The 23182-nt window shown below is 40.8% G+C and overlaps 1 long non-coding RNA gene across 1 annotated transcript in view; it reads right to left on the bottom strand.

The window, feature by feature from the left end:
* Window positions 1-2313: 2313 nt before the first annotated feature.
* LOC120530010 overlaps window positions 2314-23182 on the bottom strand; it is a 60575-nt gene continuing 39706 nt past the window's right edge. The window contains exon 3 of the long non-coding RNA XR_005633871.1: window positions 2314-2699. This is a non-coding gene — a long non-coding RNA (uncharacterized LOC120530010). The remainder of the gene's footprint in view (window positions 2700-23182) is intronic.

The following is a 23182-nucleotide window of genomic DNA, read 5'->3' as shown; positions in this document are numbered from 1 at the left end:
TGAAGTCTTGAACTCATGGACATCACCAGATGCTGGGTTTCCTCCTTTTTAATGCTCTGCCAGGCCTTTACTGCAGCGGCTTTCAGTTGCTGTTTGTTTGTGGGCCTTTCTGTCTGAAGTTTAGTCTTCAACAAGTGAAATGAATGCTCAGTTGGGTTAAGATCAGGTGACTGACTTGGCCATTCAAGAATTTTCCACTTCTTTGCTTTAATAAACTCCTGGGTTGCTTTGGCTGTATGTTTTGGGTCATTGTCCATCTGTATCATGAAACACCGAACAATCAATTTGACTGCATTTAGCTGGATTTGAGCAGACAGTATGTCTCTGAACACCTCAGAATTCATTCAGCTGCTTCTGTTCTGTGTCACATCATCAATAAACACTAGTGTCCCAGTGACACTGGCAGCCATGCACGCCAAGCCATCACACTTCCTCCACCGTGTTTTACAGATGATGTGGTATGCTTTGGATAATGAGCTGTTCCACGCCTTCTCCATACTTTTTTCTTGCCATCATTCTGGTAGAGGTTGATCTTGGTTTCATCTGTCCAAAGAATGTTTTTCCAGAACTGTGCTGGCTTTTTTAGATGTTCTTTAGAAAAGTCCAATCTAGCCTTTCTATTCTTGAGGCTTATGAGTGGCTTGCACCTTGCAGTGTACTCTCTGTATTTACTTTCATGCAGTCTTCTCTTTATGGTAGACTTGGATATCGATACGCCGACCCCTGAGAGTGTTGTTCACTTGGTTGGCTGTTGTAAAGGGGTTTCTCTTCACCATGGAAATGATTCTGCGATCATCCACCACTGTTGTCTTCCGTGGACGTCCAGGTCTTTTTGCGTTGCTGAGTTCACCAGTGCTTGCTTTCTTTCTCAGGATGTACCAAACTGTAGATTTTACCACTCGTAATATTGTAGCAATTTCTCAGATGGGTTTTTTCTGTTTTCGCAGCTTAAGGATGGCTTCTTTCACCTGCATGGAGAGCTCCTTTGACCGCATGTTGTCTGTTCACAGCAAAATCTTCCACATGCAAGCACCACACCTCAAATCAACTCCAGGCCTTTTATCTGCTTAATTGATAATAACATAATGATGGACTTGCTCACACCTGCCCATGAAATAGCCTTTAAGTCAATTGTCCAAGTACTTTTAAGCCCCTTAAATAAAGGGATTTTGTTAAAAAAATGCTTTACTTGCCAAACATTTTTATACAATCGTTTTCTTCACCCCACTGAATTAAAGCTGAAAGTCTGCACTTCAACTGCATCTGAGTTGTTTCATTTAAAATTCATTGTGGTAATGTGCAGAACCAAAATTAGAAAAAAGTTGTCTCTGTCCAAATATTTATGGACCTAACATAAGCTTGAAGAATTCTCAGTACTATAGTGCTGAGAAATTAGTTAAAACTTTAATATTTGGCTCTCTTGTTTTTGGAATTTTTTGATTTATGTAAGTCCTTGTGTAAGGATTTGCTGTTTGGATTATTGACCTGGTTTTGATTGCTTTGAAAAATGCCTTTAAGGCATTACCTCTCTTTTTCCCTTTTTGGTAAAGTTTTTTTACATATAGAGAGACTTTTTAATAGTGGAAAAGGGATTTTTTACATTATAGTCTCCTTTTCATTTTTTTTAATTTTTAAAAGGCTTCACCTTTTTTGCTAAGCATGTGCAGGTTTTAAGCCTGCTACTTGATTTTTGGGCCAGGCTGATTTTGTGCCTAAGAACTCAATGAAGCCTTCAGGCCTAATCTTTAAGCTGAGTCTTTTTTGGAGTTTTGTGGTTGTGAACTTGAATGTTCCAAAGTACACAGAATATTCTAAATACCCACTAGTGGGGGAAATTCACTGCCAACCTCCTGGCTAGTAATGAAAAGGACCATGTATACATTTTATAAATAAAAGCATTTATTCTTCAAAAAAATGTTCTGAGTAAAAATTGCACAAAAGGCAATGGGAATTCAAGGCAAACAAATCCAAACTACAAATTCCAAAGAATGGTCAAAAACAGAACACAAGTTCAAAATCCAGACAAATTATGAAAGCACAAGAATAAACACACACAAGAAAACTCACTACACTCCGAGCACATTCAGATAAACCACAAGGGACTGTGGTTGCCACCCACCTATATAGGGCTGAAGCGGTTATGGGAAGGTGGCTCCACCTTTTGGGGGGAACTACCTATAAAACACATGGGGAATAATACAAGATACATAAACACATGGAAACTAAATACTCAAAAACATTAACATAAGCAAATGATTTAAAAAAGGAATTTGTTTAATTGTTTGTTTTCAATTTAGTGCTTTGTTCTAAAGTTCTTTTTTATTTTGGGCCATTTTCCGCCACCATTTTGTTTTTTGCTCAGCTGCACTAAATTGTCAAGCTTTTGCACAGTGTAAGGTGTGGCTTCAGAGGTTATAAGGCTGTCAGCCATCACTCACCAAGATATAAGGGTCATTCTAGGTCTACTTCTATATCCGTCTACTTGGATTCCAAAACCTTCTTGTGCTTTATTTTCATCAATTTGTGTTTGATTCTTTACTGTTTTTGAACTCTGCAATCCTTTTTGACCTTGTTCATGTCTCGCAGTTTTTGGCATTGGTAATTGGTGGGTTTTTGTTCTCCTTGTTCAGACTCTTGCTTGATTTATGTTTGTTTTTCTTTTCGTCCATTTTTCTAGTTATTATCAATTTGTCTTTTCCCTGTGTAGAAATAAACACAGCAAAACACAAGTAAACTCACAAGTCCCAGGTACGTTTGAAATGAACCACCAGGAACCATGGCAGTTATAGGGCAGTTCCTGGTGGTGAATGGCAGGTGGCCCTGCCTCTTGGAGGACTGTCCACAAAACACAAAGAAGATAATGAAGACATCTTACATACATAAACATAATCAAAAGTAACATTAGAATAAATAAAAGAATCAAAAACAGACATAAAACATGAATCTGAACTCCAGCCAGGGGAGGAACCCTGACTGAGGCTTCACAGCTTATTAGCCAGGCAAATCATAATATCATTAAACCAAACAACATAATTAACTCAGAAACAGAGGAAAATTAAATGAATAGCAAAAAGAATTGTAATAAACAAATGAAAAACAATTAAGCCAATTGCTATTGATAAAGCTAAAAAAAAAAAGAAACAGACCAGGGATGTGACCTTTGTGAAAATCTAACACTTTCTAATCTAACATGTTTTTTCTTTCAAATCATATTACTTTTTGATATCTATTTTGACATAGTTTATCATTCTCTGTTTTACAATGTGTGTCATTGACCTTAATTGCTGGCTTTCTGTGCATTTGGACCTTTATATTTGTCTCAAAACTAACATAATAATATGTAATGTGAATTGATTTTATTTTGATGCATTTGTAAAAGTGTACTGTTAACTTATCGCTAATGATTCTGAAACAGTAAACATAAATGCCAAGCCAAAAGTCATATCCAATAGCACCTAAAAGCAGGAAGTTGAATTCTTTTCAAAACAGCATTCTCTTGGTGAGTCAAATGACCAGCTGATATTACTCTAGCAAGGGTTTATGCTTTGGTATGCTCCCTTGTCATCTGATCAGTAATCCACCCTCTACTTTTAGTTTAGTGGAATGTTTGCAGAACTGAAAGATGACACCCGACTTCCTTAGTAATCATTGCTTTATTCAAGGCACTATCATATGATATGAATCAAATATACTGACGTTCGTCTTTGTATTTTGTTTCTATGAAAAATTAGCTGTGGTTGTTGTTTTATTTTTCCATAATTTTATAATCATCTTCCCAAAAACAGAATTACACAAATAATTCTGTAACACACAATGCTGCACAACATTTTCAACTTGTATGACCTGTTTTCTGTTCTGCACACCTAAACAGACTTCATGTAATCAGTAAGAAGTATTTGCATAAATATAACCTGCTCTCTCAAAGTCATACATTATTATCTAAATGAAATATTCAAGGCTGGAACCTTACAATCTTTAGTCCACTCAAACATTTCAAAAGTGAGCAAACTAACCAAAGTCTGCACTGACTTGCTCTGTTATTCTGCTGGGAATTACATCATGAACAAAGCTGAGATATAAGAGGAGAATAAAAAACAACACAAGAATGTTTTTAATTTGTTTTATACATTTAAAGATACAGAATGAAATGTAGCTGAAATTTAAATTCTAATTATTAAGGGGCAGAAGAGAACACTTTTACTTTTTCATGAATTAAAAAAGGAGTGCTCTTTCTTTCTTTCTTTCTTTCTTTCTTTCTTTCTTTCTTTCTTTCTTTCTTTCTTTCTTTGTTTTGCTAAACAGTGAAAGCTACTGGTCAAATATGCCTGTTACTTGGTAAGCCCTCAAAGCAAAAACCCCATAACAGTGAATTCATTCTTCTTTATTTGATTTTCTCACAGCATTGTTTTTTGCTTCCCTGCTGCTTACAGTTGCCAGATATCCGGCAAAAAGAGGACACGTCCTCCCTTTAGCCTCAAGTCCACCATCTGGCAGACAAAGCTAAAAACCTTTAAAAATGTCTGGCTTTTTACATGTTTATGGTATGAGTCAGGGCTTAAAGTTGGCCAGTACACACCCATACAATGTACCAGCAATATTATGTTTAAGGGGTTTAAATACTGGCACTAAATGGTTTTACCGTCTGAATCCCAGCCTCCCCATAACCAGTCTATGTTATATACATACTGTATAACAATGCTCTGAAAGCTCCACATTGCAATGAAGAAGTACAGCCAACAAAAATAGGCAGTACAGGCAATTATTTCATTCCACTTCAAGCACTGCTTAGGAGACCCCTAATTGAAACTTTCAATGCGTCTTCCTCTGTCCTCACTTCCTGCTTTGTGTGTCCTACTTTGCCTACTAAGGTGTCTGACAACCCTGTCATCGCTGGCAATAATTACTAAAGTTATAATTCCTTCTCCAATTTTCTCCATGTTACTGTCAATATATTTACATATTATAGTCTGGATATTTTAAAACAACAAATGTTATTTGAAACCTTGCCTTCATCAAGATTCGTGTGTTAGACACAGTTGGACAAATATTCTTTGAAGGAACATAGATTTGGCATTTTATTCAATCTAAACATCCATACATCTATGTGACTGGCACGCTCTAATGAGTAACTGCACTGGTGTTTATTGTCTTATTTACATTAAGACAGTGAAATTTAAATTAAATCCAGAAGCATTTTTTTTTTATTTTTGGAATCTTGTGATGAATGAAGGTCACTTCTACTTTCTTCAAAATCTCATTGTTGTTTTGGAGAGTCTCCGATACACACTTAAATTGTTTCAGTTGCCAGTTGTTTTGAATTAGAGCTTGTTATAGTTGCATAACTACTGAAAAAATAAACACTAATTAGTTTTCTTAGGCTATTTAAGATGCATCTCTCCATACCTGGAAATATATATGGCTTAAGGTACACTCAGAGAATAATCCTCCTGAAAAAGTACATTTTACTGGTGAAGGAAAAAAATGAAGGCAATTCAATTTTCAGTATAGAATTATTCATCTACTGTAAGTAATGAATGATGGGCCGCAGCCTCCCAAAAGTAATTACAGTTCTTCAAGGCTTTCTTGATAGATAGACAGATGTTTGAAAATAAAAATAACCCCGGCCTGTCCTTTCGTAGTTGTGTCTGGGGTTTGGGGCTAAGTGGTGCCCCCTATTGGCAGCGCTGTATAAAATTTCAGCTGGTTTGGCGCAATTTGACGATTTTCTGATTATGTTAAATAAATCTGAAAAAATTACAAGCAAACATAATTTTTATAGGTTTTTTTGAAGGGGTTTGCAGCATCAGAACTAATAAATACTTCATCAATAAAGCTTTTATTACATTGAATTTTTTAAAAAGATAATTTTACTCATTATTAACATTTTAAGATAGTGTGGTTGCCTGAGGGAAGGAGAGTCAACAAAACAGGAATATTTTGAGGTGCCAACATCCCCATTTGCTGACAATATTCAAAAAAAAAAAAAAAAAAAAAGGGTACCCAATGGCGTGAGAAAAATAACAAAAATAACTGGTACTTAGTTGAGTGGCATCTATGAGTTCGACTCTACCATTGGGTCTTCTGAGTTTGAACTCTTCTCTTCAGGCTGTCTCCGTGATAAGAGATGCCTCCTTCTGGGTGGTCATCCTTTTTGGGACCAGAAGGGGTAGGGTCAGTTGCCCTCATGGGTTGGTTTCTTAAGACTATGGAGGAAGTAAATGACAAGACCATTAGTGGCAGCAGCCTGGGGTGGTATCACATACAGTGGTGTGAAAAACTATTTGCCCCCTTCCTGATTTCTTTTTCTTTTGCATGTTTGTCACACAAAATGTTTCTGATCATCAAACACATTTAACCATTAGTCAAATATAACACAAGTAAACACAAAATGCAGTTTTTAAATGATGGTTTTTATTATTTAGGGAGAAAAAAAAAATCCAAACCTACATGGCCCTGTGTGAAAAAGTAATTGCCCCCTGAACCTAATAACTGGTTGAGCCACCCTAAGCAGCAATAACTGCAATCAAGCGTTTGCGATCACTTGCAATGAGTCTTTTACAGCGCTCTGGAGGAATTTTGGCATCTCATCTTTGCAGAATTGTTGTAATTCAGCTTTATTTGAGGGTTTTCTAGCATGAACCGCCTTTTTAAGGTCATGCCATAGCATCTCAATTGGATTCAGGTCAGGACTTTGACTAGGCCACTCCAATGTCTTCATTTTGTTTTTCTTCAGCCATTCAGAGGTGGATTTGCTGGTGTGTTTTGGATCATTGTCCTGTTGCAGCACCCAAGATCGCTTCAGCTTGAGTTGACGAACAGATGGCCGGACATTCTCCTTCAGGATTTTTTGGTAGACAGTAGAATTCATGGTTCCATCTATCACAGCAGGCCTTTCAGGTCCTGAAGCAGCAAAACAACCCCAGACCATCACACTACCACCACCATATTTTACTGTTGGTATGATGTTCTTTTTCTGAAATGCTGTGTTCCTTTTACGCCAGATGTAACGGGGCATTTGCCTTCCAAAAAGTTCAACTTTTGTCTCATTAGTCCACAAGGTATTTTCCCAAAAGTCTTGGCAATCATTGAGATGTTTCTTAGCAAAATTGAGACGAGCCCTAATGTTCTTTTTGCTTAACAGTGGTTTGCGTCTTGAAAATCTGCAGGCCGTTTTTGTCCAGTCTCTTTCTTATGGTGGAGTCGCGAACACTGACCTTAATTGAGGCAAGTGAGGCCTGCAGTTCTTTAGACGTTGTCCTGGGGTCTTTGTGACCTCTCGGATGAGTCGTCTCTGTGCTCTTGGGGTAATTTTGGTCGGCCGGCCACTCCTGGGAAGGTTCACCACTGTTCCATGTTTTTGCCATTTGTGGATAATGGCTCTCACTGTGGTTCGCTGGAGTCCCAAAGCTTTAGAAATGGCTTTATAACCTTTACCAGACTGATAGATCTCAATTACTTCTGTTCTCATTTGTTCCTGAATTTCTTTGGATCTTGGCATGATGTCTAGCTTTTGAGGTGCTTTTGGTCTACTTCTCTGTGTCAGGCAGCTCCTATTGAAGTGATTTCTTGATTGAAACAGGTGTGGCAGTAATCAGGCCTGGGGGTGGCTACGGAAATTGAACTCAGGTGTGATACACCACAGTTAGGTTATTTTTAACAAGGGGCAATTACTTTTTCACACAGGGCCATGTAGGTTTGGATTTTTTCTCCCTAAATAATAAAACCATCATTTAAAACTGCATTTTGTGTTTACTTGTGTTATATTTGACTAATGGTTAGATGTGTTTGATGATCAGAAACATTTTGTGTGACAAACATGCAAAAGAATAAGAAATCAGGAAGGGGGCAAATAGTTTTTCACACCACTGTACCTGGGAAGAGCTTGGAAAGGATTTTATTTAATAGCACATTAGATCAATAAAGCAACATCAGTGGCAGATGAACCTAAAATTAAAATTCACAATAAAAATAGAAGCATGCATTTAAATTATCATTACTTAATAGATCAAAAATATAAATAACATAAAAGTGTTGTGAGTGTGATATTTGCACCTTCATTATGTGGACTAAAACCAACATAACACAATACGGGAGGCAGCTAAAGGGCTTGAGTGAAGGCAGTTCGAGGCATGCCGGGTGTGGCAGAGTGCACTGACTCTTTTCTCCCTTGCCTGTAGACCATCCCGGGGATTTCACCTGGATCACCTGACATCACTTCCGGGACTGAGCCAATGGAAGTCGGCCACACCAGCTCCAGTCCCTCTGATGTCACCTCCGCTCTGAGCCAATGGTGGAAGACCACGTGCGGATCCATACGACCTCACTTCCTGTCTCCCCTTTAAAACCTGCCCCTTTTCCTTTGTTTCTTTAGTCTTGTTTTGGACTCGGTTGTGTGCACTTCAGTGCTCTGTATTTCTGAAAGAAAACGACTTTTGCAGCCAGGATACCACAATATACGGGTGGCTGCCCCAACTCTTTATCTGTCAATGTCTCGTTCTTGTGACAGTGGCGTAGTCGGCAGGATGGAGAAGTCCCGAGGAGAAGGGGACAGGACCTGCAATATACCCAGGTGGGAGCGTGCGGGCCGAGTATTCAGGCGGGAGGGTGCCCGTGGTTCGGCGTGACCGGTGCGGGCTCCGCCCCGCACTCATAACTAGCCCATCTGGAGTGGCCAGGGAGTGTGCGGGTGGGGCTCACAGAATTGGGCTGCCCTGGAGGGGGAGGCAAAGGGACTCAGTATGCTCTCTTGGGGGAGAGTGCCTGCCTCCCTGCGAAACCAAAGCCCCATTTACCACCTAGGGGTGCCCCAGACTGGCAGGTGAATAAAATAAAAATGGAGGTTGGACCCTGACGGCCAACCAACAAACAAGCCTGGTCCTTATGGGCAATGGTAGGGCATTGGCTACGCCATTTGAAAACACGCCCTACCAAATAATAGAGCAGGTAGCTTGCTATCTGCTCCTGGAAGCGCTTCCCGTGGCTTCACCCAGCCGGTTTGGGGCGAGCGTTCAAGAACATGGCTGAGCTCATAGAGCTTATGGAGACGCAGAGGGCGGCCTCACACTCTGGGGAGCAGAACCGTCCTCATGTCAAACTCAGCCGGGTATGTTCCAAGACCTAGCCCCACCCTGTACAATCCGGAGCCCGATTGGCGTCCAGCGGGGCGCAAAACCGCTTGGAGGCAAGGAGGAATGCAGGTGGAGGGTGAGGAGGGGTTGGTGTGCTCTGGCTAATCCGTTGGCGGTCCCACATACTGGCGTGGTGATCGCCAACGGACACAAGACCACAGGTTTGTTCGACCGCAGCAACATTTCCATTGTTGCCCCCGCTTTGTGCAACCGCAACAGTGGCTAAATTTAAGACCGGTATAACCTGTGTCCACGGAGACATCCGCTGGTACAGGTCCGCCGCTGTGTCATCAGTTACGGAGGGTCAGTTCGTAAGCTCACCGTAGCGTCCTACCTGATCCTCCACACCCGGTGATACTAGGGGGACTGGTCTAAAATCAAAAGCGGTGAGACACATACCACTCCGGGGTTAATTTGGGCCTCGTTATGGACGGAGATAACCCGTCTCAAGCTGCCTCCACGCCGTGTAATCAGCCGGCAGAGAGAGACGGCAGTCGCCCTGACTGACGTGGCAACTCCCGGCCGCCGCTGGCTAACACGCCATCCACCGACGCGGCGGAGCGGGAGGAAACCACGCCCATTGAGGTCGACGCTGACCCTCTCTCCGTGTTGCGGTTCCAATTTAAAGAAACGCCGGCTTCTTTTAGAAGGGAGCAATGGAATGATGACTCCCTGAAGTTTGTAAAAAATGCAGTGGTCCTTGTCAATGGCCAGCGCACTAATCAGTCGATGCCACAGGGCCCCTACTTTGTGCTAGATAATGACCTCCTTTACCGTGTAGCAATGCATGACGGGCAGGAGACGAGGCTGCTGCTAGTGCAGTACCTTCCGCGCAGGTCTGTGAGCTAGCACACGCCCACCTCCTAGGTGGCCACCTGGGCACCGAAAAACTCTGGAGCGGATCAAGCCCGTTTCTACTGGCCAGGAATTAATGAGGAGGTTCGCCGCTTTTGCGCTTCCTGCCCGGAGTGTCAACTGCGACAAATTCCTAGGAGGGACCGTGCTCCTCTCATTCCTATTCCACTGATTGACGCTCCCTTCCACAGAATCGGGTCGACCTGGTGGGACCCTGGAGCCCTCAGCCCGAGGACACAAGTACATTTTAGTCCTCGTGGATTACGCTACACGATACCCGAAGCTGTTCCGTTGCGCCAGCTACCTCTAAAGCCATCGCACGGGAATTACTAGGGTATTCGCGTGGGGATCCCCAAAGAAGTCTTGACAGACCAGGGGACCCCCTTCACCTCGGAAACGTTCAAGGAGACTGCCAGATTACTGAAAATAAAGCATTTAAAGACCTCGTGTATCATCCTCAAACCGACGGATTAGTAGAGAGGTTTAATCAAACTCTCAAGCAAATGCTGCGTAAGGTGGTCAGCGAGGATGGAAGGAACTGGGATCAGCTCCTCCCCTCGTCCTTTTGCCTATCGGAAGTCCCACAAGCCTCCACGGGTTCTCCCCTTTGAACTACTATATGGGCGACAACCTCGGGCATATTAGATATTTTGAAAGAAGGCTGGGAAGAAGAGGCTCTTCCCTCCACAAACATACTGGAATATATCGCGCAGTTACTGCGATAGATTTGGAAAAATTCGCCTGTCCTTAAAAGTCACATGGAGGAGGCTCAAGCAGCAGGCCCGGTACTACAACCGCTGCACGCCTCTTGGGAGTTCCGCCCGGAGATCGGGTCATGGTCCTAGTGCCTACCTCCCACTCTAAATTGCTTGCCCACTGGCAGGGCCCCTACGGTTAAGGAGAGGAAGGGACTGGTCGACTATTTGGTGAGTCAACCCAATCGCCGGCCAAAGGAGCGGTTTATCATGTGAACCTGCTGAAACCGTGGAAGGACAGGGACCCGATCCCTCCTCCGCCAGCCCGCCACTCTTCGCTCACACACACGACCTTAACTTCGGCACGGACTTAAGTCCCAGACAGCGGCAGGAGCTGGAAACAGTTATCCGGACCGTTCGGGAGGTAGTCAGTGAGAACCCGGAAGGACCTCTCTGATTGAGCACAACATCGTGACAGAGCCCGGGTTGTTGTCCGAGAACGCCCGTATCGCCTTCCCGAGGCAAAAAGGCTGAAGTGGAGCTTGAGATCAAGCGCATGCTGGAGCTAGGTGTGATTGAGGAAAGTTATAGTCCCTGGTCCAGCCCCATTGTGCTCGCCGGTAAGCCTGACGGAAGTTGGAGGTTCTGCAATGACTTCCGTCGGCTTAATCAAGTCTCCCAATTTGATGCTTATCCAATGCCACGCGTGGGCGACCTCCTCGAGAGGCTTGGACAGGCTCAATACCTGACCACACTTGACATGACGAAAGGGTACTGGCAGGTTCCTTTAACGGACTCCGAAGGAAAAACCGTTTAGTACCCCTAGCGGACACTGGCAGTATCGTGTCCTTCCATTTGGGTTACACGGGCTCCAGCAACCTTTCAGCGTCTGGTGGACAAAGTGCTTCGCCTCATAACTCATACAGTGCTGCCTACCTGGATGACGTGGTCATCTATTCCAGCACATGGAAGGAACACCTACAGCATGTCCAAGCGGTATTACGGACACTTGGTGAGGCGGGCTCGGATTAATCCCAAGAAATGCTTCTTGGATTAAGCGGCCAAATATTTAGGCTACCTGGTGGGTCGGGTACCGTAAGGCCACAGTGCTCCAAAATTGATGCCATTCTGAAATGGCCCGTCCATGAACCAAGCGGCAAGTCCAAGCCTTTCGGTTAGCGGGTACTACCGCCGGTTTGTACCCGGTTTTCGGAGAGAGCGGCGCCTTGACTGATTTAACAAAGAAGAGGGCCCGAACATTGTGGTATGGACTGAAAAACAGGCGCTGCATTTGGTGACTTAAAGCAGGCCCTTACGCCCACACCTGTTTTGATGGCACCTAACTTTTCTTTGCCTTTCATCCTCCAGACGGACGCCGGACACAGGCCTGGGGCCGTGCTGAGCCAAAGCGTCGATGGTGTGGAGCACCCCATCATGTTCCTGAGCCGGAAACTGTTGGACCGGGAGACCAGGTATGCTGCGGTGGAGAGGGAGGCTCTGGCGATTAAATGGGCGATTACTCAGCTGAGGTACTACCTGTTGGGCGGAATTCACCCTTGTCACGGACCATGCACCCTACAGTGGATGGCCCTCCACAAGGAGTCGAATCCGCGGGTCACCCGGTGGTTTCTTGACCTGCAGCCGCATAAGTTTTCGCTGCTCATCGCCGGGCGCTCTCCACGCCAACGCTGATGCTCTTCTCGGGTTCGACCTCTCGGTTAGGTCGCCCGACCCGTCGGGTCTGGGCTAAGGGGGGGGCCTTGTCACACACGTGCGCATGGGAGGCAGCTAAAGGGCTTGAGTGAAGGCAGTTCGAGGCATGCCGGGTGTGGCAGAGTGCACTGACTCTTTTTCTCCCTTGCCTGTAGACCATCCCCGGGGGATTTCACCTGGATCACCTGACATCACTTCGGGACTGAGCCAATGGAAGTCGGCCACACCAGCTCCAGTCCCTCTGATGTCACCTCCGCTACGAGCCAATGGTGGAAGACCACGTGCGGATCCATACGACCTCACTTCCTGTCTCCCCTTTAAAACCTGCCCCTTTTCCTTTGTTTCTTTAGTCTTGTTTTGGACTCGGTTGTGTGCACTTCAGTGCTCTGTATTGTCTGAAAGAAAACGACTTTTGCAGCCAGGATACCACAATATACGGGTGGCTGCCCCAACTCTTTATCTGTCAATGTCTCGTTCTTGTGACAACAGCCATAACCAAATGAGTAATCTGAATCTGTTAGTTTTCTCAGTAGTCCAAATACCACCAAATCTGAAGAACCATAGACCTCTCTCCTCCCAGTAGAGTTTCCTATAGATATTGTCACTTTATTAGGAAGTTTTCTCAGTAGTCCAAATACCACCAAATCTGAAGAACCATAGACCTCTCTCCTCCCAGTAGAGTTCCCTATAGATATTGTCACTTTATTAGGAAGATAAGAATGAACACTTCCTATATCTCAAAGATGTGTTTATTTATCTATGTGGGCAATCTAAATTGAGTGAGCATGGGCACATGCCTAAGTGTACCATGGAGTGGGGCCCATCTAGAGTTGGTTTCTACGTTACACGCACTCTTACCAGAACAGGCTCCAACCTTATGACCATAAAGTGAGTTTAAAAAAGGGTGGATGAATGGATCCTTCTTTAACTGAAAGACTGAGCAAGAGAATTATTGAAGGAATTGAAAAATACAATAGTGATTGCCAGGAGTGCACTAACACTTTATCTAGCACTTATTGACAGGGCTACAAAAAAGCTCAGAAAAAGGAAGGATTTACACAAGAGAAAATAACAAATGATTAGCCATGTGTAAAATGCTCAGCAACAGTTTACATTATGAAGGATATGGTGAAAAAATAATGTCTTTAATTCCTCCCCACATGAAACATTTGACCTGCTCATATGCGCCTGTGAAGTGGTCTGTGCGCACTAGCGTGACAAACTTAAAAAAACCCAAACATTTACTTTGCTGCACTGTTTCTGTAAATGTCTTCAACACTTGCTAATTAACAGGGTGGAGGCATTACTTTTCTTTTTAATTAGAGGAGAAGCGACATTACATTATTAAATGTTTATCACTTAATGTGATGTTCATACAATTTAAAAGCTTCATTTTTTCTAAGTATCAGACTATAATTTCTATAGTTTATATTTGTAGTCTGTACCAATGTTCCCATTCATTTCTGTGATTGTGACATGGGAGATCAAATTTGAAAAGCCATGACTGTCACTAGAGGGCTATGAATCTTATTCCCCAAGAGATGATTCTTCTCTTGCTACAATTAACAAGGAGTGCCAAGATGATATTTCTATCAGTCACATGAACAATTGGATGAGCTTGATAAGAACCACATCATTAGCTCTCTTTGACACTCTTTGAGTCATCAATGCAACATACAGCATGTTTATCTTACAGTTGCATCTTTAGAATGATGTTGTGGTAATAAAGGTTCCAGAACTGTTCTTATGTTTATCAGGATAAGTTCTGGAATGGTAAGAAGAACGGGGCTCTTGTCATCATTTTTGTCTCAGCAGGAGTAGCAGTGGGTTTATTTCTTCACTTTGGTCTGAAGAACGTCCACATATTTTTGAGCGACGTGCTGACCATAACGTGCTGATTCCTCTGGTAAAATCACAGGAATACACGTCCATAAACGCTTTGAAGTTTGGATTATTTAATACTCAATCTATCTCTAACAAAGCTCTGTTGATTGGTGATTTTATCATAGACACTGAGATGAACTTTTTATGTCTTACGGAGACTTGGCAGCAATCGGGTGATTATTTTCATCTAAATGAAGTGCTCCCTCCAGAGTTTGTCTGCATCTCCAAATCCCATTCTTTAGGGAGGGGAGGTGGTCTAGCAATAATTTACCGCAAAAACCTAAAATTATTACCGATACCTCTTCCAGCGTATCTCTGCAGACCTTCACCTATTATAATTGCTGTTTTATACAGACCTCCTAAACTATCAAGTGTTTTTATTGCAGAACTTTTTTACTCTTTTAACAACTTTGTGTGCAATGTCTACTAATGTCATTCTCATGGGTGATTTTAACATACACGTTGACATGCCAAGTGATGCACTGACAAATGATTTTAATGAAATCCTTGACTGTTTTAATTTAATTCAATATGTCAACTTTTCGACCCATTAAAAGGATCATATTTTAGATTTAGCTTGCTGCTCTGGTATCACACCTCATAATCTTATTCCTATTGAATTACCTATCTCAGATCACAAAATGATCACATTTGATGTTAGCTTACCTCTCAATAAATTAAAGGTTCAGCGCGTAATTTCACTTTGTAATGTCAAGCAAGTAAACCCAGAGCCCCTTATAGATTTACTGCAATCCCAGCCTGTTTCTCCTTCTGCTACCACACCATCAGAATTTGTGGACCTTTACAATGCTGCTCTGTCTTCTGCCTTTGATACACTAGCTCCCTTAAAAACACGGATTGTTTCATTTATTCACACTGCTCCCTGGTTTACACCTGAACTCTGTCAGCTCAAAGCCACGGGCCGACAGTTGGAGCACCTAGCTAAAAAGACGGGTCTTGTTGTACACAAGGAAATGTATTCAGATCATAAGTTAAAATACAAAAATGCTCTTTCTGCTACTAAAACTGTATACTATTCTAACATTATCAATACAGGAGGGAATAATACTAAAGCTCTTTTTTCTACAATGAAAAGGCTAATTACACCACCAGAAAATGTTGCTTACCATAACCTCTCTGTTAAATACTGCTGCACTTTCTTTGGATTTCTTCAACTCAAAAATTGAAAAAATCCACCAGCAGCTTGCTTCCTCTATGTCTGCAGAAAATTACATGCTGCCCACTATCACCCATATTCCCTCACCAGCCACCCTATTCTCAGATTTCAGTTTACCAGCTGAAAAAAATATCTCAGAGCTTATTACAAAATCTAATTCTTGCACATGCCAATTAGATCCAACACCTACAAGCTTTGTTAAGTCCTGTCTGTTACATATTTCCGCCATGATAACTGCTACAATTAACTCTTCCCTTACTACGGGCATGGCCCCCCTCTCACTAAAAACATCCTTAATTACTCCAATTCTGAAAAAAATAGGTTTGGACCCAAATATCCTTAACAATTAGCCTATTGCAAATGTTCCATTCATATCTAAAGTTCTTGAAAAGATAGCTGCCTACCAACTCCAGTCCCATCTTTCAAAAAAAAACCCTTTTTGAACAGTTTCAATCTGGGTTTCATCCTAAACCAGTGGTTCTCAACCTGTGGGGCAAGCCCCCCTAGGGGGGCACGAAGTAACAAAAAGAGGGGCGCGAAGATGTGAAAAAAGAAAACAAGAATAAAAAATATGAAAAAAACATCTGTTGAAACCAAAACAGATTAACTTAAACTACATTCTGATACTAGAACAATATAAATACAGAGTTAGATAATTGTCAATAAAAGTTAAGTAGGTATAATAAAATATGCATCTACATTTCAAAAAAATGTTAGGGGGTGCGATTAAAACTGTTATGAAAACTTGGGTCGCAAATACTTAAAGGTTGAGAAACACTGTCCTAAACACAGCACAGAAACTGCCCTGGTCAAAATCACAAATGATCTTCTCCGGGCAGATGATATGGGACTTTTATCAATTCTTGTGCTTCTTGACTTCTGCTCCGCATTTGACACCATATCCCATCAGATACTTTTGAAACAACTAGCTAGTTTTGGAGTCTGTGGTCTTGTCCTCCAATGGTTTTCTTCCTACCTCACTGATAGGAGACAATTTGTTCAAATAAAGGGCTTTAAACCTGAGCATGCAGTCGTCACTCAGGGAGTTCTGCAGGGTTCTGATTTGGGGCCACTTTTTTTTCTTATTTATATCTTCCCAATAGGTAATATCTTCCGGCACCATGGTATTAAATTTAATTGTTACACTGATGAAACACAGGTATATCTATCCACTAAATCCAGTTCTGTTTTCTCTCCAGATACTCTTATGGCATGTCTCCAAGACATAAAGACATGGATGACTCACAATTTTCTCTAACTAAACAGCAATAAAACTGAGGTGCTCCTCATTGGTTCTAAATCCACACTTGCTAAGTTTAACCAGTCTTCTATTTTAATTAACAATAGTAACACGAACATCTCTACCCAGGTGAAGAGCCTGGGTGTCATTCTTGACAGTACTCTCTCTTTTCCTTCCCATATAAGTAATGTTTGTAGGACTGCCTTCTTCAATCTCTGAAACATTTCTAGACTTTTTCCTGTTCTTACCCAACACAGTACTAAAGTATTAGTTAATGCCGGAGACACCTCGTGAATAGATTACTGTAATTCTATTCTATCTGTCATCCCACAAAAATGTATCTATCGCTTACAATTTATTCAAAATTCTGCTGCCAGGATAATAGCCTGCTGTTCTAAATCCACTGAACATATTACACCTATTCTTTCTCAACTTCACTGGCTCCCTGTTAACTACAGAATACAATTCACAATACTGCTCTTAACATTTAAAGCTCTCCACAACCTCAGTGATCTCCTACAGACTTACACTCTGTTTCTCTCACTCTGATTCTCCTCTGCAGCTCTACTTTCTGTACCACACATCAGACTCTGTGCTATGGGAGCTCGAGCGTCTCTCATAGTGCTCCTCAACTCTGGAATTCTCTTTCCTGTCATATTCGTCATCTTGACTCAATATCACATTTTAAAACTGTCCTCAAAACTTATCTTTTCAAACTGGCATACCAATTGTGAATTTTGCACTGTTACTACCAGTTATCTTTGCTTGTTTGCTAATTATTGCTTTTTGATTTATCATTCTCTTTGTTTTTATTTTACTAATATTTAATTTCATTGTAAGGTGACCTTGAGTGCTAAGAAAGGCACCTATTAAATAAAATGTATTATTATTATTATAAGAACAGGAATATGTAAGGATTAATGCATAGTGTGTAAGGTTATTACAACATCAAGACCAATGCTTTCTATAGTTTGCAGAGATGTAGTACCCTCAATAGATTGCCATGATCAATTGACTTAAGAAAGTGGATCTTCAATTACTATGTCTGTAAATTGTTACCCATTGGTGAATATATTTAATGTATGTTGTACCTTAAATGAACATCTAATAAATTCCAGTGATCAGTCAGTAGGTCTAAAGGCCACTAATCATGCACATCGAGATGATACAGTAGAATCCTAAAACATTTTCAAACACTAAACTGCCCAAAAAGTGGGTATTAGGATAGCTAGTCATCTCTCCTGCCTGTTATGATAATACTTCAAGATCATCATATCACCTTTTGTATACTGTTTAGGGCAGGTTTTACTTGTGCCATTTTGTGAAAAGGCAATTCCACAAATGGCTCTAATCTCTGGGAATGCTTTACTGATGTTGTTGCCCTTTGTTCAATAAAACACACAGGGATTATATGTTTTCTTCAAACTGTCACTGCACTATTATTCTGCTGTGAGTATCAGCTGCACAAATTTATCTGATTGTTCAACAGAGCCCATCTCAACACATGACCCAGTGTCACAACATACAGTATAACTGCTTGTACTGCCAACCATGGAAGGTTTCATCTGATAGTAAAGATCTAAAAGATGTCCATTCTGGACTAATGAATCCTTAATCCTTTTGGATTAATTTCTTTTACATTGTTCTGTAAATTGTATCCTGCACTTTCAAAGTAACAAACATGAGGTGGTCTGCCATCTGTTAGCAACCAATGCTTTCCATGATGGCATATCAAGTTGCACTTTCCTGCCACTCTGAATCACAGTCTCTCTAGTAGAGATTTTGTAGGGTATTTATGGTGTTCCCTCCTTGGGCACCCATTTATACAGACATTGCTAGCATGTACATGTTTAGTTTGTTATTCATACAAAAATAAAATTTATATTATAATTGTTTAGTTCTGAGTGTAATATTTTTTGTATTTTCAATAACATTTCGGTATTATAAAGTCAGTTATAAGGGTGGTTACAAAACCAGGTGTGGGCAAAATGTACCTACGGTAATACTTGGCTGTACCACAAAGTAATTATTAGGTACATAAATTATCTGCTGTGTGGTGGTGGGAATTGCCCACAGACTGAAGGTGTGCAGATTACTAAGGCATACCATTATTCACCTAGTTATTTTAAGAAATCATCTCCTCCCAGTTTCTGAATTCTACTCCATCCATTCAGATGTAGAAACTCTTGCACCAAATTCTTCAGTATTTCAAAACAACACAAATATACAAGAATGAGACATATCTGTTTATACTTGCAGAAGCTATTGCTTGTGGTTCATAATTATAAACTATTGTAACAGTTTCATAATAAATCTTGTTGGCCTAATTTTTAGAAGCCCTTGTATAGTTTCTTTGAAAAATGTCCAGTTCCAAAACCAGCACACAATTCTTAATTGTGATTAGTTAAAAAAATAGTAATACTATTGGTTTGCTAATTAAAATCTTTGTATTTCTTACAGTAACATAACATGGATTTCTTGCAAGTTATATGGTGCTTTCATTGCAAAGCAGTTCTACTAGGAATGAAAAGAATACAAAAGCTGCAAGAAGTTTCTAAGTACAGTGCATCCGGCAAGTATTCACAGCGCATCACTTTTTCCACATTTTGTTACGTTACAGCCTCATTCCAAAATGGATTACATTCATTTTTTTCCTCAGAATTCTACACTCAACACCCCATATTGACAATGTGAAAAAAGTTGACATGAGATTTTTGCACATTTATTAAAAATAAAAAACTGAGAAATCACATGTACATAAGTATTCACAGCCTTTGCCATGAAGCTCAAAATTGATCTCACGTGCATCCTGTTTCCAGTGATCATCCTTGAGATGTTTCTGCAACTTAATTGGAGTCCACCTGTGGTAAATTCAGTTGATTGGACATGATCTGGAAAGGCACACACCTGTCTATATAAGTTCCCACAGTTGACAGTTCATGTCAGAGCACAAACCAAGCATGAAGTCAAAGGAATTGTCTGTAGACCTCCGAGACAGGATTGTCTCGAGGCACAAATCTGGGGAAGGTTACAGAAAAATTTCTGCTGCTTTGAAGGTCCCATTGAGCACAGTGGCCTCCATCATCCATAAGTGGAAGAAGTTTGAAACCACCAGAACTGACCGGCCATCTAAACTGAGCGATCGGGGGAGATTTGCCTTAGTCAGGGAGGTGACCAAGAACCCGATGGTCACTCTGTCAGAGCTCCAGAGGTCCTCTGTGGAGAGAAGAGAACCTTCCAGAAGGACAACCATCTCTGCAGCAATCCACCAATCAGGCCTGTATGGTAGAGTGGCCAGACGGAAGCCACTCCTTAGTAAAAGGCACATGGCAGCCCACCTGGAATTTGCCAAAAAGCACCTGAAGGACTCTCAGACCATGAGAAACAAAATTCTCTGGTCTGATGAGACAAAGATTGAACTCTTTGGAGGAAACCAGGCACCGCTCATCACCAGGCCAATACCATCCATACAGTGAAGCATGGTGGTGGCAGCATCATGCTGTGGAGATGTTTTTCAGCAGCAGGAACTGGGAGACTAGTCAGGATAAAGAGAAAGATGACTGCAGCAATGTACAGAGACATCCTGGATGAAAACCTGCTCCAGAGCGCTCTTGACCTCAGACTGGGTTAACGGTTCATCTTTCAGCAGGACAACGATCCTAAGCACACAACCAAGATATCAAAGGAGTGGCTTCAGGACAACTCTGTGAATGTCCTTGAGTGGCCCAGCCAGAGCCCAGATTTGAATCCGATTAAACATCTCTGGAGAGATCTTAAAATGGTTGTGCACCATGGTGCACAAGCTGATGGAGCTTGAGAGGTACTGCAAAGAGGAATGGGGTGAAACTGGCCCAGGATAGGTGTGCCAAGCTTGTGCCATCATATTCAAAAAGACTTGAGGCTGTAATTGCTGCCAAAGATGCATCGACAAAGTATTGAGCAAAGGCTGTGAATACTTATGTACATGTGATTTCTCAGTTTTTTTTATTTTAAATAAATTTGCAAAAACTTCAAGTAAATTTTTTTCATGTTGTCATTATGGGGTGTTGTGTGTAGAATTCTGAGGAAAAAAATGAAATGAATCCATTTTGGAATAAGGCTGTAACATAACAAAATGTGGAAAAAGGGAATACTTTCAGGATGCACTGTAAGTCATTCTAACAAATATCTTAAAACAATCCAGCTATTTTTGTGTTCTAACATATCTACTAAAAATTTTTTTTGTGGCTTTAAAAGATTCATCTTATTGAACAGTTAAAGAAAAATATTGGTGGTATATAATTCATAAGAAGTTAATTGAAAAAGTAAAGTTTAAAATCTCAAACTGGAAGAACTGCAAAACATCATTAAATACCATGACTATAAAATGCAATATATTAAAATAGTTAGGTTGCAAACAAACTTAAACAAGAATCATGAAGCGCGATCCAGTTTAACCCAACTCAGGGTCGAGGGGGACTGAAGCCCATCCCAGTGGCAACGGGTACAAGACAGGAACAAACCCTCAACTGGGCACCAGTTCACTGTAGGGTGCACTCTCAGACACAAACTCATGTAACCTCAAATCACACCTACACAATTTGGAACCATTAGTTAATCTGGCATATGCACCTTTGGGTGCAAGAAGTGAGTGTCTATGTAGAATATAAGAAATTTGACAAATTAGAGGAGACCATTCAGTCCATCAAGCTCTTTTGTTTAGCAAAAAGTTAAGCTATCCTAATACTTCTCATCCAGTTACATCTTAAAAGTTGTCAAGATTTCCACTTCAACTGCATGGCTCAGTAGTTTGTTCGAAATTTCCACAACCCATTTGTATGAAGAAGTGTCTATTGGCTTTAGTCTTAAATGCAGTTTACTTTATTTTACACTGATGTCCTTGAGCAAGTGATTCCAAATTAAGTTGAAACAATTCTACTGGATCTGCTTTATCAATACCTTTAAGGATTTAGAACACCTGAATTAGGCCCCATACATAGTCTCCTCTCCTCAAACCTAAACATATTTGATTCTCTGAGCCTGTCAAAGTACAAAATGTCCTTTAAGTCCTTTGATACACTTGGTTGCTCTCCTCTGCCCAGCTTCGAGTGTTGTTATGTCTTTCTCATTTTTCAAAATGGAAGCCCACAGCAAAAGATGAGATGAAGGGCTTTGTGGCAGCATTACAAATAGAGATGGGACTAAACTGGTGATATAACTTCAGGGAGCATTGGTCCAAATGTGCTTTGTCCGCTGGTGGCTTTGGACAGGTTATGTCCCGTGATGATAGATACGTTCTGATGCAAACTTTTATTCACTTCTGTGATAAGCAGAAGAAAATCCCAAGGGGTGAGCCAGGCTATAATTATTATATTATTTTCTTACTGTGTCTTTTATTTTTCTATTCTTCATTATGTAAAGCACTTTGAGCTACATTTCTTGTATGAAAATGTGCTATATAAATAAATGATGTTGTTGTTGTTGTTGTTTCTCGTAGTGTGATGACTACAATTGCACACTGTACTCCAAATGAGGTTTCACTAGTGTATTTTTAGTCTGAGCATAACTTTCCTTAATTTACAATTGAAGTCAAAAGTTTACATACACTTAAGGGGAATTCTTTAAAACTCACCTTATTCACTCTCTACAGATTTTATACTAACAAAGTATAAATTTGGCATATCGTTTAAGACATCTAATTTGTGAAGGGCAAAAGTATTTTTTTCCAAGAGTGTTCACCGACAGAGTATTTCACTTGTTATTGACCGTGCCACAATTCCAATGGGTCACAAGTTCACATACAGTTTGTCAACTGTGCTTTTAAACAGCTTGGGAAATTCCAGAAAATAATGGCAGGCCTTTAGGGAATCAGGCAATTAGCTTCTGATAGCCAATTAGCCTAATTGGAGTAAACATGTGGATGTTAAATGATAATATGATGATGATAAAATTTTATTTGTTAATGATATTTCTATTCATCCACATTTATTAAACACATTAAAGAAAACAAATTATGTACTTTGTTGTCAATAATCTTAAAAAAACACTTAATGTAATTACTGTCTGGAAGGAGTGGTTCTTTGAGCAACAGATACTAAGCAAAACACTTGGTTGTGTACAAAAAAAAACCTCCCACATTGCAAAATGTAAAAAGTGCAAGTCATTTGGTCAGATAGCAAAACAGTGCTTCACAGGAATGCAGTTTTCATAATCTGTAATTAGCATGTTAAGATTCTGACTCATATTATTGTGTTCTAAAGAAACAACTATAATGATAATAAAAATATAATAATATCATTAGCATATTGTTCAGTGTTTGGTCCCTTCTTTGCATGCAGTGTTGCTCAGATAGATGGGGGTCCATCACAACCATTAAACTGGAATGTGTGTAAAGCTCAGTAGATGAATAACAGTAATATCAATACAAAAAGCGCATAATACAAAATAACAGGGAGATATTGGAAAAGAAATTTAATGTAATAAAGGCATAAATGATTTAGGAATCCGAAAA

Source organism: Polypterus senegalus, chromosome 5 (genome assembly GCF_016835505.1).
Source record: "Polypterus senegalus isolate Bchr_013 chromosome 5, ASM1683550v1, whole genome shotgun sequence".
NCBI classification, from domain to species: Eukaryota; Metazoa; Chordata; class Cladistia; order Polypteriformes; family Polypteridae; genus Polypterus; species Polypterus senegalus.
Note: the sequence above shows the minus strand (reverse complement) of the source record. Positions and strands in the feature narration are given on the sequence as shown.